This window comes from Mustela nivalis (assembly GCF_964662115.1).
Source record: "Mustela nivalis genome assembly, chromosome: 7".
In the NCBI taxonomy this organism is placed as follows: Eukaryota; Metazoa; Chordata; class Mammalia; order Carnivora; family Mustelidae; genus Mustela; species Mustela nivalis.
Genome location: NC_139026.1, coordinates 95,584,160 through 95,599,366, shown reverse-complemented (window position 1 = coordinate 95,599,366; position 15,207 = coordinate 95,584,160). Strand labels below are relative to the sequence as shown.

At 41.6% G+C, this 15,207-nt stretch overlaps 1 protein-coding gene across 2 annotated transcripts in view; it reads right to left on the bottom strand.

Moving 5' to 3' along the window:
* HSD17B6 (hydroxysteroid 17-beta dehydrogenase 6) overlaps positions 1-15,181 on the bottom strand; it is a 40,396-nt gene extending 25,215 nt beyond the window's left edge. The window contains exon 1 of one of the 2 annotated variants that reach the window (XM_082741826.1): positions 15,067-15,181. The gene's annotated coding sequence lies outside the window, so the exon portion shown is untranslated. The remainder of the gene's footprint in view (positions 1-15,066) is intronic. The other variant, XM_082741827.1, reaches the window with a different exon arrangement.
* Between the last annotated feature and the right edge of the window lie 26 nt (positions 15,182-15,207).

The window sequence follows — 15,207 nt, the reverse complement described above, 5'->3', positions numbered from 1 at the left end:
AAGTGTCAGGATATAAAATCAATGCACAGAAATCAGTTGCATTTCTCTACACCAACAGCAAGACAGAAGAAAGAGAAATTAAGGAGTCAATCCCATTTACAATTGCACCCAAAACCATAAGATACCTAGGAATAAACCTAACCAAAGAGGCACAGAATCTATACTCAGAAAACTATAAAGTACTCATGAAAGAAATTGAGGAAGACACAAAGAAATGGAAAAATGTTCCATGCTCCTGGATTGGAAGGATAAATATTGTGAAAATGTCTATGCTACCTAAAGCAATCTACACATTTAATGCAATTCCTATCAAAGTACCATCCATCATTTTCAAAGAAATGGAACAAATAATTCTAAAATTTATATGGAACCAGAAAAGACCTCGAATAGCCAAAGGGATATTGAAAAAGTAAGCCAACGTTGGTGGCATCACAATTCCGGACTTCAAGCTCTATTACAAAGCTGTCATCATCAAGACAGCATGGTACTGGCACAAAAACAGACACATAGATCAATGGAACAGAATAGAGAGCCCAGAAATAGACCCTCAACTCTACAGTCAACTAATCTTCGACAAAGCAGGAAAGAATGTCCAATGGAAAAAAGACAGCCTCTTCAATAAATGGTGCTGGGAAAATTGGACAGCCACATGCAGAAAAATGAAATTGGACCATTTCCTTACACCACACACAAAAATAGACTCAAAATGGATGAAGGACCTCAATGTGCGAAAGGAATCCATCAAAATCCTTGAGGAGAACACAGGCAGCAACCTCTTCGACCTCAGCCGCAGCAACATCTTCCTAGGAACAACGCCAAAGGCAAGGGAAGCAAGGGCAAAAATGAACTATTGAGATTTCATCAAGATCAAAAGCTTTTGCACAGCAAAGGAAACAGTTAACAAAATCAAAAGACAACTGACAGAATGGGAGAAGATATTTGCAAACGACATATCAGATAAAGGACTAGTGTCCAGAATCTATAAAGAACTTAGCAAACTCAACACCCAAAGAACACATAATCCAATCAAGAAATGGGCAAAGGACATGAACAGACATTTCTGCAAAGAAGACATCCAAATGGCCAACAGACACATGAAAAAGTGCTCCATATCACTCGGCATCAGGGAAATACAAATCAAAACCACAATGAGATATCACCTCACACCAGTCAGAATGGCTAAAATCAACAAGTCAGGAAATGACAGATGCTGGCGAGGATGCGGAGAAAGGGGAACCCTCCTACACTGTTGGTGGGAATGCAAGCTGGTGCAGCCACTCTGGAAAACAGCATGGAGGTTCCTCAAAATGTTGAAAATAGAACTGCCCTATGACCCAGCAATTGCACTATTGGGTATTTACCCTAAATATACAAACATAGTGATCCAAAGGGGCACGTGCACCCGAATGTTTATAGCAGCAATGTCCACAATAGCCAAACTATGGAAAGAACCTAGATGTCCATCAACAGATGAATGGATCAAGAAGATGTGGTATATATACACAATGGAATACTATGCAGCCATCAAAAGAAATGAAATCTTGCCATTTGCGACAACATGGATGGAACTAGAGCGTATCATGCTTAGCGAAATAAGTCAAGCAGAGAAAGACAACTATCATATGATCTCCCTGATATGAGGAAGTGGTGATGCAACATGGGGGCTTAAGTGGGTACGAGAAGAATAAATGAAACAAGATGGGATTGGGAGGGAGACAAACCATAAGTGACTCTTAATCTCACAAAACAAACTGAGGGTTGCTGGGGGGAGGGGGATTGGGAGAAGGGGGTGGGATTATGGACATTGGGGAGCACTTGGTGAGTGCTGTGAAGTGTGTAAACCTGGTGATTCACAGACCTGTACCCCTGGGGATAAAAATATATGTTTATAAAAAATTAAAAATTAAAAAAAAAGGATTAAACATTATAGAAGTAGTGGGATTAAAATCATTTGCATAAACAGAGATTGAAATTTAAAAAAAAGAAATAAAGAAAGCAAACCCACTTACAGTAGCATCAAAGACAACAAAATACTTAGGAATAAATTTAACCAAAGAGGTGAAAGATCTGTACAATGAAAGCTATAAGACTTTGATGAAAAAAATAGTAGAATACACAAATAAATGGAAAGATATCCCATGTTTATGGATCAGAAGAATTAATATTATCAGGGCTCAGTTGGAAGAGCATGCAACTCTTGGTCTCTGGGTCAGGAGTACAAACCCCACATTGGGTGCAGAGATTACTTAAATCAAAAAATGTTTTTAAAAAAGGACGCATATTGTTAAATGTTCATACTACCCAGAGCCACCTGCAGCTCAAATGCAATCCTATCAAAATTCCAATGGCATTTTTCATGAAGTAGAAAAAACAACCCTAACATTCTTAGGGAAGCACAAGAGACCCTAAATAGTCAATTTAATACCAAGAAAGAACAACAAAGCTGGAGGCATCACACATCCTGATTTCAAACTATACTACACAGCTATAATAATTAAAGAAGTATGTTACTGGCATAAACACACACACACACACATACACACACACACACACCCCAAGGGAACAGAATCAAGAGCCTAGAAACAAACCCACATATACAGTCAACGTACATATAGGAGCCAGAAAAGACAAGAAATAATAGGGGCGCCTGGGTGGCTCAGTGGGTTAAGCCGCTGCCTTCGGCTCAGGTCATGATCCCAGGGTCCTGGGATCGAGCCCTGCATCGGGCTCTCTGCTCAGCAGGGAGCCTGCTTCCTCCTCTCTCTGCCTGCCTCTTTGCCTGCTTGTGATCTCTGTCAAATAAATAAATAAAATCTTTAAAAAAAAAAAAAAAAAGACAAGAAATAATAAATGCTGGCAAGAATGGGGAACAACCTGAAGGAGACTGGAAGGAGAAAAGGGAAAGCCTGGGAGAAGTTTCAGGGAGATAAGCGGTACTGAGGGCTGGGTTCTGCTTAGGAAGTATCTTCACTGAGCTACCTCCTTGGGCAGGAGATACTTAAGTCCAAACATGACTCTGTAGGAAACACCTACAGAGCCTTTTCTTTACCAACAGTGCAGTCATTGGCCCATTCTGCCTTTGGAGACTTGGTCCTGAGATTATCTTCATAAACTACACAGGTCATCTGGCCATTTCCCAGCCTGAGATTTCCTTCCTCCTTTCCCCATTTAGAGTGAGCTCTTTTCCAAGGGAAGGTTATTTATATTTGTGGATGGGGCAATGTAAGTACAAGGGGAAAAGGAGAAGCTACGGGAATAGGAAACAAAGGTATAAAGGGGTATAGGGAAGTGGAACACGTCTAGGGGCTCCAAGAGGAAGTGAAGATGGTTTAATCTCCACCTAAGCACCCACTAGGGTGTCCCTCCTTTGTTCCTCCCTCCCCATTATCAGTCTCCAGATCCCACCCTCCAGCCCAGGTCTCAGTGACAGGGCCCTTTTGGAGCCCCAGGAATTGACCTCTCTGGTTGTCTCGGAATCTGGGGCAAATACAGGGTCCCTAGCCACTGGCATGGGTATTAGAAATATAAATCATATATAATATGATTTAGTATCATAATATATGAACTACTGTCCCTGATTGGTTTCTCTACAACCAGGAAACCCAAAAGAAACTAGCTATGATACTTATCATCTATCCCTCAGTAGAGCAATCATAAACACCTGACACAGGTGTGAGAAGGAGGAAAGACTGGCAATCCTCAATGTTAGGCTCTCTCTGCTAAACTGGCCTTCCCTACTCAGCCATTGTGCTTGCTGTGTGCTGAAGACTCTAATATCCAAACCTGGAGATGTTTCAGGCTTCCACGGTTTTCCCCTTCATCAAAAGTGCAAATGTATTCCGTTTGTCAGAACACGTTTTTGGGAGCCTGTTAGTTGATACCAGTGAGACTACCCGGCTAACTCCTGCCTACTTTTCCTTTTCTTCCTTTCCAAGAATCTGTCTGCATGAGTTCCCCTGCTCCCAACCCTAATTCAGTGGATAGCATCAATTCCTGAGCCTGGATTCGGAGGCCAGATTACCTGGGTTCAAATTCAGACTTGATTTATCACTTACTTGTAGTGTGGCCTTGGGTAAGTGAATTAACCTCTCTGTACCTGGGAGCTCATCTTTAAATGGGAAAAGAACACCTCGGTGATTTGTTAAGAAAGTTAAATGAGTTAACATACATAAAACACTATAAAATTATTAGATACTATTAGCATTATTTTGGTGGTCGTTGTTTTATCAGTGCCATTCTAGGCCTTTCTCTATGAGCCTTACCTCTTCCTGCAGGCTATAACAGAAGGAAATTTCATCATGAGAACTCAAACTATCTGGCGCGTTGAGAAGTCAAACTCCATGCATGGCAACATCCTTCATCACTTCTACCAGCTCTTTGTCACCATACTGGGCAATGCTAATTCACCCTGACTTTCTTCAGTCTCAAGCAGAGGACCCATCTCTCTGCAGTACAGTGTATTGCAAAATAAGGAATAGCCTTTATTCCCTCTTTTCAAATCTTCAGACCTGAGTTTGTCTATAGACTCCTATAGTCTCATCACTGATCCTAAGAGCTAGTCTATGATCAGCACATGGTTAGGGGGAGGACCTGGGTGACTCAGTCAGTTAAGCATCTGCCTTTGGCTCAGGTCATGATCCTGGGTCCTGGGATCAAGCCCCGCATCAGGCTCCTTGCTCAACAGAAACCTCCTTCTCCCTCTACCTCTGCCCCTCCCTCTTCTCATGCATGCTCTCTCTCTCTCTCTCTCAAATAAATAAATAAATAATCTTTAAAAAAAAATCCTCTGCCCCTCCCTACTATGCTCACATGCTCTCTCTCTCGAATAAATAAAATTATATATATATATATACTCAGCACAATTCATGGACCGATCCACCACAACACTCTTTGTTCCCATATTGGACATACAGGTGGTACTCAAGTCAATAATCATTCATCATAATCAGATGCCACTAGGCACCCACCATTATGTTTTAACTGAAAAATGGTTGGCAATGTCAAGTGCTGGCAAGAATATGGAACAATCTAGCATGTACACTGAAAGAGTTAATTGAGTCAATCAATTTGAAAAATGGTTTGTCCTTATCTACCAAAGATAAAAACCCACCTTCCTTAAAATAATTGATTCTACTTTTAGATATATAACAACGACAAAATATGTGCACATGTGCATCATAAGATGTGTTTGTAGCAGCACCAAAAAGTTGAAAACAGCCCAAATACACAACAGTTGAATAAATAAAGAAGTTGAAATGTGTGCACACAATGTAACGCTATACAGTAACAAAAATGAACTACACCTACACACAACTGGATGTATGAATCTCACAAACATAATATTATGACACAAAAGAACTTTGTGTAGATTCCACCTATACAAAGTTACAAAGAGGCAAAACTGATCTATGTTGCTACAAATCAGATTGGTGGTTACCCTTGGGGAGGTAGGCGGGGTCAAAGACCCAGGGAGGTATTAGAAGGTTGTCTGTGGTACTGGTAATGTTCTATTTCTTGACCTGTGTGATTGCAATGTAAGTATTAATTTTGTGAAAATTCACTGAACTGTCCACTTAAGATTTATATGTGTTTGACTCAAATTAGAAAAAGAAGAAGAAAAAAAGAAAAAGAAAAATAGATCTTTGATAAAAAAAAAAAAAAGAAGAAAAATTGTCTGAAAAACTCTGCATTTGCTTATGAAATTCTAATCAAGAACAATATGAATCCATACACTGTGCAAGACTCCACACAATAAATCCTGTCATGGGGCTCCTGGGTGGCTCAGACGGTTAAATGTCTGCCTTCAGCTCAGGTCATGATCTCCGGGTTCTGGGATCGAGCCCCACATCAGGCTCCATGCTCAACAGGGAGTCTGTTTCTCCCTCTTCCTCTGTCTCTCCCCCTGCTCACGCTCTCTCTCTGCATCTGTCTCAAATGAATAAAGGAAATCTTTTTAAATAAATAAATAAATCCTGTCATTCATTCAGCACCAGGAGAGATTTTATCTTTCTTTTTTTTTTCTTTTTTGAGACTTCATCTAAGTAAATAGTATGCTACTGATTTTTTTTTTTTTAAGATTTTATCTATTTATTTCAGACAGAGCAAGTGAGAGAGCAGGAGCAGGAAAGTAGAGAGAGAGGGAGAAGCAGGCTCCCCGGTGAGCAGGGAGCTGGACGTGGGTCTCAAACACAGGACTCTGGAATCATAACCTACCAAAAGCAGATGCTTAACTGACTAAGCCACCCAGGCGCTCTGCTACTGATTATTTTTAAATTACCTAGTTCTGGGCCTGGGTGGCCCAGTCGTTTGCATCAGCCTTCGGCTCAGGTCATGATCTCAGGGTCCTGGAATGGAGCCTCGTATCTGGCTCCCTGCTCAGCAGGAAGCCTGCTTCTCCCTCTGCCACCTCCCCTGCTTGTGTTCCCTTTCTCACCATCTCTCTGTCAAATAAATAAATAAAATGTTTTTAAAAAACACTTAAAAAGTTCTTCATATTATCTTACAAATTCAAAGCCAAATTTAATGTTCAATCAGAGTAATTCTCTTAGGCTTTGTAGACAGCATTTTTCTTTGCTCTTCTATCACTTTGATTTTCTTTTTTCTTTTTCTTTTTGTACTCCATTTGCATTTTATTTATTTTTTTAAATATGGAACACTTCATGAATTTGCATGCCATCCTTGCACAGAGGCCAAGCTAATCTTCTCTATCGTTCCAATTTTAGTATATGTGCTGCCAAAGCAAGTACTCAATTTGCATTTTATTATCCTTAATGTCTATGTGTCTTTTACTTTAGGTTACCTCAAACTCTTTTTGAAGATGCTGCATCTGTCCAAGAATAAAACTTAACAGATTCTCCAATCTCAGCCTCATTCCAACAACTGACTTCACCTCTGCAAAGTGGGGAAAAATAAGCGAATACTCCAGCAACTGCTGCCTTGTGCAGACAGTTTTTGGTTATATCACACTTTATCTCCTATCAGCATATAAGATTCCACAAAGAGAAAGGAAAAATGTTACCTGAGGAATTCCTGTTTGGGACTGACTATATGTCAGATTTCAAACATTTCTTGTTTAACCGCCTTTGGAATTTTACTTCTTTGTTCGCCACAGAATTAGAAATTTAACAAGTGGGAAGGAATAATGGGACTATTAAACTGTGTTCAGTGGCCAAGTGAGTAAAAAATAAAAAGAAAAAAATTTTTTTCACCACTGCCACTGCAAAGAGCTTGCCAGCCACAGGAGGGGGTGGTATTGGTGGGGGTCAGTTTAGGGCAAGACCCAAATGAGACTACCAAGCTTCAGCAACACAATTCTCATGACTTAATTAAAGAAGCCTCATTTTGCTTACCCACAGTTTCACGAACTTACCCCACAGCTATCAGCATGAACTACAGAGAGCTGATTTTCCCCAACGTCAAGAATCTCAATTTATAGGCATACCCAGGGGATCTTATTTGCAAGGATAAAATCACTCCCAAACTTTCCCAAGTTTCCCATACTTTCACAAACTCCAAAGGAGTGCAGATTTAAAAAGCAGAAGAAACAATGGTGATGAAATTTCTTTCAGGAATCAAAGTTGAAAGATCTTTTGAGAAAATTAAAAAAAATCATTACCAAGACCTCTCTCCATACAGACCTTATCTCCTCCCTGTCCTCAACCCAACACACACACACTACCGGCTCAGGCAAAGTCCAGTCCTAGAGGCTAGAAAGGATTTCATGAATCTGGAGGCCGGGGCCAGAGAGGGGAATGCTGGGGGGTGCGGCGCAACACCTTCTGCCCTGCTTGCACAACATCTCCCTCTTGTGGTAAGGGGTGGGCACTACACGCCCTTGGACCAAGTTCACAATCCTCACCCATGTCATCCTTGCTCAGCTGAAGAACCAGACCTGTTATAATAAAATAAAAAGCAGAAAGAAAAGAGCTGTCCTGGCCAACCAGAGCAATTTCCACACCTTCGGCCCCCATCCTCTGATTTAAGTTGGAATACTAAAATATGAAACCCCTGCTGGAGTATGGAGTAAGGAGGTCAGCTAATTTAAGCAGAGCCCACCCAGACTGCCAATCTGAGATCAGCTGCACAAACCTGGGATCTCAGCCTTCATGGAGTCAGACACCTTTACTGACACAGTTCACACACCAAACAATTAACCCTTTCAAAGTATACAGTTCACTGCATTTTAGTATATTCACAGGGTATCTCGTTTCAGAACACTTTCTTCACCCCAAAAAGAAACCCTGTACTCCTTAGCAGTCACCACTCTTCCCTTCTCTAGCCCTAGGCAACCTCTTATCTACTTCCATGTCTCTGGATTTGCTTCTTCTGGACATTTCACATACATGGAATCCCACAATATGAGGCCTCTTAAGACTGACTCCTTTTGTTTAACATAACGTTTTCAAGGTTCATCCATAATGTAGCATATATCAGCATGCAATATTGTGAATTCTAAGGAATATATATTTGGTCTTTCAGATGACTGAATATTTATTTTTCATGTATGTTTGGTCTTTGTCCATGTTTCTGGCTCTCAGCTCCCAAAGCCCTTGGAACTGCCTGAGGGATAAAGAGCAATGGAAAGAATGCCTGGGTAGCTCAGTTGGTTAAGCGTCTGCCTTCAGCTTAGGTCATGATCCCAGGGTCCTGGGATTGAGTCCAGCATCAGGCTCCTTGCTCAACAGGAAGCCTGCTTCTCCCTCTGTCTGCTGCTACCCCTGCTTGTACTCTCTCTCTCTCTCTCTCTGAAAAATACATAAATAAAATCTTAAAAAAGAAAAGAAAAGAAAAAAAGCAACAGGAGCATCTTTCCTTATAATGTTTGGCCTTTTGTCCTCAGTCCCTGAAATCACTTCAGACCCATGAAGGTAAAATGATGTACTGTTATTCCTAACGAGCCCCTTTCTACCACAACTGGGCTTATGTTAATGAGGTGATTTTTGGAAAGCACTTCATTGGCTGCCAGGGAAACCAACCAGGAACAGAAGTTGGAATTTTCAGTCCCACCCCAGACCTCAGGGAGAAAGAGGGGCTAGAGATAGTTTAATCACCAATGGCCAATGATTTACTCTATTGTGCCTATGTAATAAAGCTACCATAAAACCCAAAAGGGCAAGGTTCAGAGAACTTCCAGGTTGGTGAACACATGTAGATTAGATTCAGGAAGAATCTGGAGAAAGCTTGGAAGCTCCAAGCCCTTTCTCATACACCTTGCCTTTTGTATCTCCTCATCTGGTGGTTGTTTCACTTCCTTTGTAAAAATTGGTAATCTACTGAGTAATTGGGCTTCCTGAGGTCTGTGAGCAATTCTAGAAAAGTAATCCAACCCAAGGAGCGATGTGTGGGACACTCTGGTTTGTAGCCAGTTGGTCAGAAGCACAGGTGACAAGCTGGGCTTACGATCACCATCTGAAGTGGGGCAGTCTTGTGTGGTTGAATCCTTAACCTATGGAATCTGAGGCTGTCTCCAGGTAGCTAATGTCAGAATCAAGTTGAATTGTAGGACACCCAGCTAGTGTTTGAAGAATTGGTTCGGATGTGTGGGAAACACTCTCCACCTACACTGGAACTGGTATCAGCATCCTTTCACAACTCTCCCCCCTTGGCACTTATGAAATGACCCTTCCCAGCTCTTCTTCTGTTTATACTCCTATTCATTTACACTGTCCTTTGCTAGCTCCCCTTTTTCTCCCCAGTTTTTAAAGTCAGTATCTTTTAAGAGTTCTATCCTAGTCTTTCTTCTCTTCTGACTGTCTATATCCTCAGTCATCACCAGCTTCCACCCTGATCTGAGTGCTAATGACTTGCAAATCTCTGTCTTTAGTCCAGATCATTCCTGAGATCCAGCTCCTCAGATCCAACTACCTGCCGGACATCTCCCACCTGGTTTCACCCATATCTTCCATAAACAGAGTCCCAACTATGCACTAGGTCCTATCAAGTTACTGGACATAGTAGAGGTGAGTAAAGTAGACATGATATTTGAAATCTTTGTCTTAGCAGGAAAGATAGACATTAAATATATATTCCCACAAATAAATACATCATTACATATTGATGGAAACTACGAAAGAAATACATAGGGTCGGGGCGCCTGGGTGGCTCAGTGGGTTAAAGCCTCTGCCTTCAGCTCAGGTCATGATCCCAGGGTCCTGGAATCAAGCCCCCTACCCCTGCTCAGCAGGGAGCCTGCTTCCCTTCCTCTCTCTCTGCCTCTCTGCCTGCTTGTGCTCTCTGTCTGCCAAACAAATAAATAAAAATCTTTTTTAAAAAGAGGAAAACAACTAGCAGAGAAGTATTTCAAATTTCCTACTTACTTGTTTCAACAAGATTATTTACTCCCAAGACGTCTCATCAAATGCTGATATGATCAATATTTTATCTTAATTTTAACCAAAGCGGAATAAAATGGAAGATGAATAATTTTTATTTCCACACTCCTTAGCTTGGCATGCAATGCTCTGGCCATGGCTTGCCCCTTAGCCCCATCTCTCCCAGGCCTTCCCTTCAAGTCGGAGCTCTGTCCATATGGAACTATTAGCTATTTCCGGAAAGTGCCATGCCATTTACTATTTTGTGGCTGTGCTTCCTGTACCAATCTTACCCAAGTCTTAAGGAAAATGATGCCAAAAGACAGCTGGTTATAAATGTATCTATAACCCTTTTTTATCACTTTTTGATTTGTGTCCATTGCTCCAACTAGGTTATAACTTTCTCAGAAACAGAAACCATATCTTTATTTTTTTTCCTCCCCAGAACCTAGCTAAGTGCCCAACATAAATGTTCATTAACTATCTGTGGATCTATCATATGGATCACCTTTTACATGCTAAAAACATCCAGAATAACAATAGGAGTTTGAACTGGAAGGGAAGTCCATGAGGTAAGTATCCAAGTCTGCAAAAAACTTGGGGAGACCTAGGACTGATGGATTACCCAAAGAGGATGACAGTAGATGTATATAGGAAATGTAAAGAGGATGACATACAGTATAAGGCTTGAGGGACAAAGGGGTTTTGCACCCAGGTGGATGAAAGCTGAATGGCAATACTGCCTCCCAGTGGCACGTAGGATAACAGCCTCCATACCAGAGCATTTGTACAGAATTCTATAGCTTACTGCCACAGTGTGCTTGTGGCCTGTGAACTGTGCTAGGGACCTCTCACTTTACCTCATTTAATTCTCATGACAACCGCTTGGAGAGACACAGCATGTAGCTTAGGGGTTAACTGTAGAGACTTACTAGCTGGTGTGACCTTGGACAAAGTATTTAAATTCTCCACATATTTCCCCATCTATAAAATAGGATAATATTAGTATCTACCATATAGGGTTCTTAAAAGGGATAAATTTTTTTTTAAGATTTTTTTTTAATTTATTTATTTGATAGAGGGAGAGAGATCACAAGTAGACAGAGAGGCAGGCAGAGGGGGAGGGGAAGCAGGCTCCCCGCTGAGCAGAGAGCCCGATGCGGGGCTTGATCCCAGGACCTTGGGATCATGACCTGAGCAGAAGGAAGAGGCTCAACCCACTGAGCCACCCAGGCGCCCCTTAAAGATTTTTATTTAGTTAGTTGAGAGAGAGACAGTGAGAGAGAGCATGAGAAGTGAGAAGGTCAGAGGGAGAAGCAGACTCCCCATGGAGCTGGGAGCCTGATGCGGGACTCGATCCCGGGACTCCGGGACTGTGACCTGAGCCGAAGGCAGCTGCCCAACCAACTGAGCCACCCAGGCACCCCGAGGGATAAATTTTTTTTAAGTAGGATCCACGCCTACCACAGAGCCCAACATGGGGCCTGAACTCCCGACCCTGAGATTAAAACCCGAGCTGAGATAAACAGTCGGATGCTCAATGGACTGAGCCACCCATGTGTCCCCCAAAATTCTTTATTTTTTTAACAATTCTATACATTACTCAGGGTTTACCATGGTAAGTCTTGTCACCATCTGTCACCAGTGTTATTACAATCTTATTGAGTATATTCCCTATGCTGTACTTTTCATTTACTTTTTTTTTTTTAAAGATTTATTTATTTATTTATTTGACAGACAGAGATCACAAGTAGGCAGAGAGGCAGGCAGAGAGAGAAGGGGAGCAGGCTCCCTTCTGAGCAGAGAACCCGATGCGGGGCTCAATCCCTGGACCCTGAGATCATGACCCGAGCTGGATGCAGAGGCTTTAACCCACTGAGCTACCCAGGCGCCCCTACTTTTTTTTTTTTTTTCATTTACTTTTCATTTACATTTCATGTCACCGCCAACAACCACCATTTTGTTCTCTGTATTTAAGAGTCTGGGTTTTTTGTTTGTCTTTGTTTCTTAGATTCCACATATGAGTGAAATCGTAAGATATCTATCTGTTTTTCTCTGTCTCACTTATTTCACCTAGCATAATACTCTCTAAGTCCATTCATGTTGTTGCAAATGGCCAGATCTCATTCTCTGTTATGGCTGAGTAATATTCCATAGTGTTTTTTATTTATATGTACATATATATTTATATAAATATATATATTTATATATCACGTCGTTGCCCATTCCTTAATTGGTAAATATTTGGGTTGCCTACATATCTTTGCTACTGTAAATAATGCTACAATAAACACAAGGGTGCACATATCTTTTTTAATTAGTGCTTCCATTTTCTTTTTTTTTAATTTTTATAAAGATTTTATTTACTTGAGAGAGAGAGAACACAGAGAGAGAGAGCACATAAGGAGAGGGAAAAGCAGATGCCCCACTGAGCAGGGTGCCCAATGTGGGGCTTGATCCCAAGACCCTGAAATCATGACCCAAGCCAAAGGCAGATACCTAACCAACTGAGTCACCCAGGCACCCCAGTGCTTTCATCTTCTTTGGGTAAATAGCCAGTAGTGGAATTACTGAATCATATGATATTTTTATTTTTAATTTATTGAGGAAACTCCATACTATTTTCCACAGTAGCTGCACCAATTTACATTTCCCTCCATGAGGGTTCTTTTTTCTCTACATCCTCACCAATACCTGTTATTTCTTGGTTTGTTTGTTTTTATTTTAGCCATTTTGACAGGTAGAAAGTGGAAGAATAAATTCTCAAAAGGGTACCTGACAGCACAGCAAATGCTATATAAACATTAGCTATTATTATTCCCTTTTTCCTGATGAGAAAACTAATGTTAAATAAATCGAGCATACAGTAGGAACTCAAAAAATATAACTTCCTTTGCTTTCTCCCCTTTCATCTTCACTCCTTCAGGAGTTGCCCTCCTTAGCGGTCCTGAAATTCAAAATAGATTCCCAAATATCCCAAAGAAGTCAGTTCTGGGACATCTGGGTGCCTCAGTCAGTTGAGCATCTGACTTCAGCTCAGGTCATGATCCCACAGTCCTGGAATCAAGCCCCATGTTGGACTTCCTGCTCATCGGGAAGTCTGCTTCTCCCTCTCCTGCCCCTCCCCACCCACGCTCATGCTCTCTCTCACTCTCCCTCTCTGTCTGAAATAAATAAAATCTTAAAAAAAAAAAAAAAGGCAGTTCCTAAATGCAGCAATGAGAAAACTGAGAAACCTCCATTAAACATTCCAGAGGGATATGGTTCTGCAAAAGAGCACTCTCTAGGGCACTCTTGTCATCATTATTAGAGTGAAGACATTCTCAGTTATGAAATTCATGCTACCCAACACAAGATGCCTATGGATTATGAATATCAACGAAGATCTGTGCAGGAAACCAGATTTCAAGGAATATTCAAATAAGCATGATCTACCCAGAGCCCAATTTTGACCAGTTTGCCCAGAGGAGCTGAGAGACCCTGACCATTTTTGAGATTAAGCTAATAACTTCCTAGAGACTCTGTTCTCTCCCTGCTCTCTTACTGTTACTGCAAACATAAAATTCATGAAAATGATGGTTTTCGAGTGACATGATATCTTTGTGATTATAGACTGTCCACCCCAGTCCACATTTGCAATGAGGTTTATCTTTACCAGGTTAGAGTGATGGGCAGATCTGCACATTAGCAGCAAACAGCCTCCTTTTATACTCGTAAATCTCTCCGTGATTCTGCAAGATTTCTATAATTCAGATTTTAGCATTCCTGGGTGTTCTATTTGAGAGACTGAATATACCGTGGCCAGACCATATATAAAAACAGAACTCTGAGGGCTGCTGGCAGGCTCAGCTCACAGGGCATGCAACTCAGGGTTGTGAGTTCAGCCCAATGTTGGGTGTAGAGTTTACTTACAAACAAAAACAAAACAGAACTCCAACCTACAACCTTTAGAAGCCAACCCCCTTATCCATAATAAACAGCTCAGGAAGTCAGCCTGCTTATAGGTCAGACTTGCAAAAGTCAGACCATTGTCTCTAGTGATATTTCAGGAAGCAGACCATAACCCCAAATGGCCAGGACTTGATTAATAAATATCAGCTTCCCTAGATTTTGTGGTTACTTCCAATTTAGGACCAATCAGAGAAAGCCAAATTAGCGCTCCTAACCAATCACACAGAATGCCCCTATGCCAGTTAGCCCAGCTACGGCTTTCCCATGTAAACAGCCTTGAATCTAGGTACACCTGAAACCTCCTGTTCACCCAGTATATAAAACTTACCGATTCCTCTGCCTGCCTTTGACTCTCTGCTAGAACCCAAGTGTCTGCAGCTGACCCCCTTGCTATATAGCAAGCTCTGAATAAAAAGCCTTTGACCTTATTTGGTTGGTCTTCGTTTATTTCCACATAGTGAACCTAGTAATTCTATGAAGAATTAATTTTCAGACCCTCTTAAAAAGACACTGGCGCTTGGGTGGCTCACTCTTTTAAGTGCCTCGGGCTTGGGTTATGATCCCAGCGTCCTAGGATAGAGCACAGCATCAGGCTCCTTGCCCAGCGGGTAACCTGCTTCTCCCTCTCCCTTTCCCTCTGCCTGCAGCTCTGCCTGCTTGTGCTCGCGCTCTCAATTTCTCTGAAATAAAATCTTTTTTTAATGGCTTACATTGTTTAAATGCGTTTCCAAAACATTCATAAAGTTAAGGGGGAACATCATTTTTTACGTCATCTTAACCTAAGTCAACACGCTCAAGAGCTCACCTCTCTGTACGACACCTTCCTTCCTGAAACAGCAGCGGCTTTCTTCTACCCACCAGAGCAGAGGTCTTAGTGAGAACGCTGATAGGCCGAGACCAAGCGGCGCCCAAGCCAACCCCTAAGTGGGAACTACAATTCCCAGCG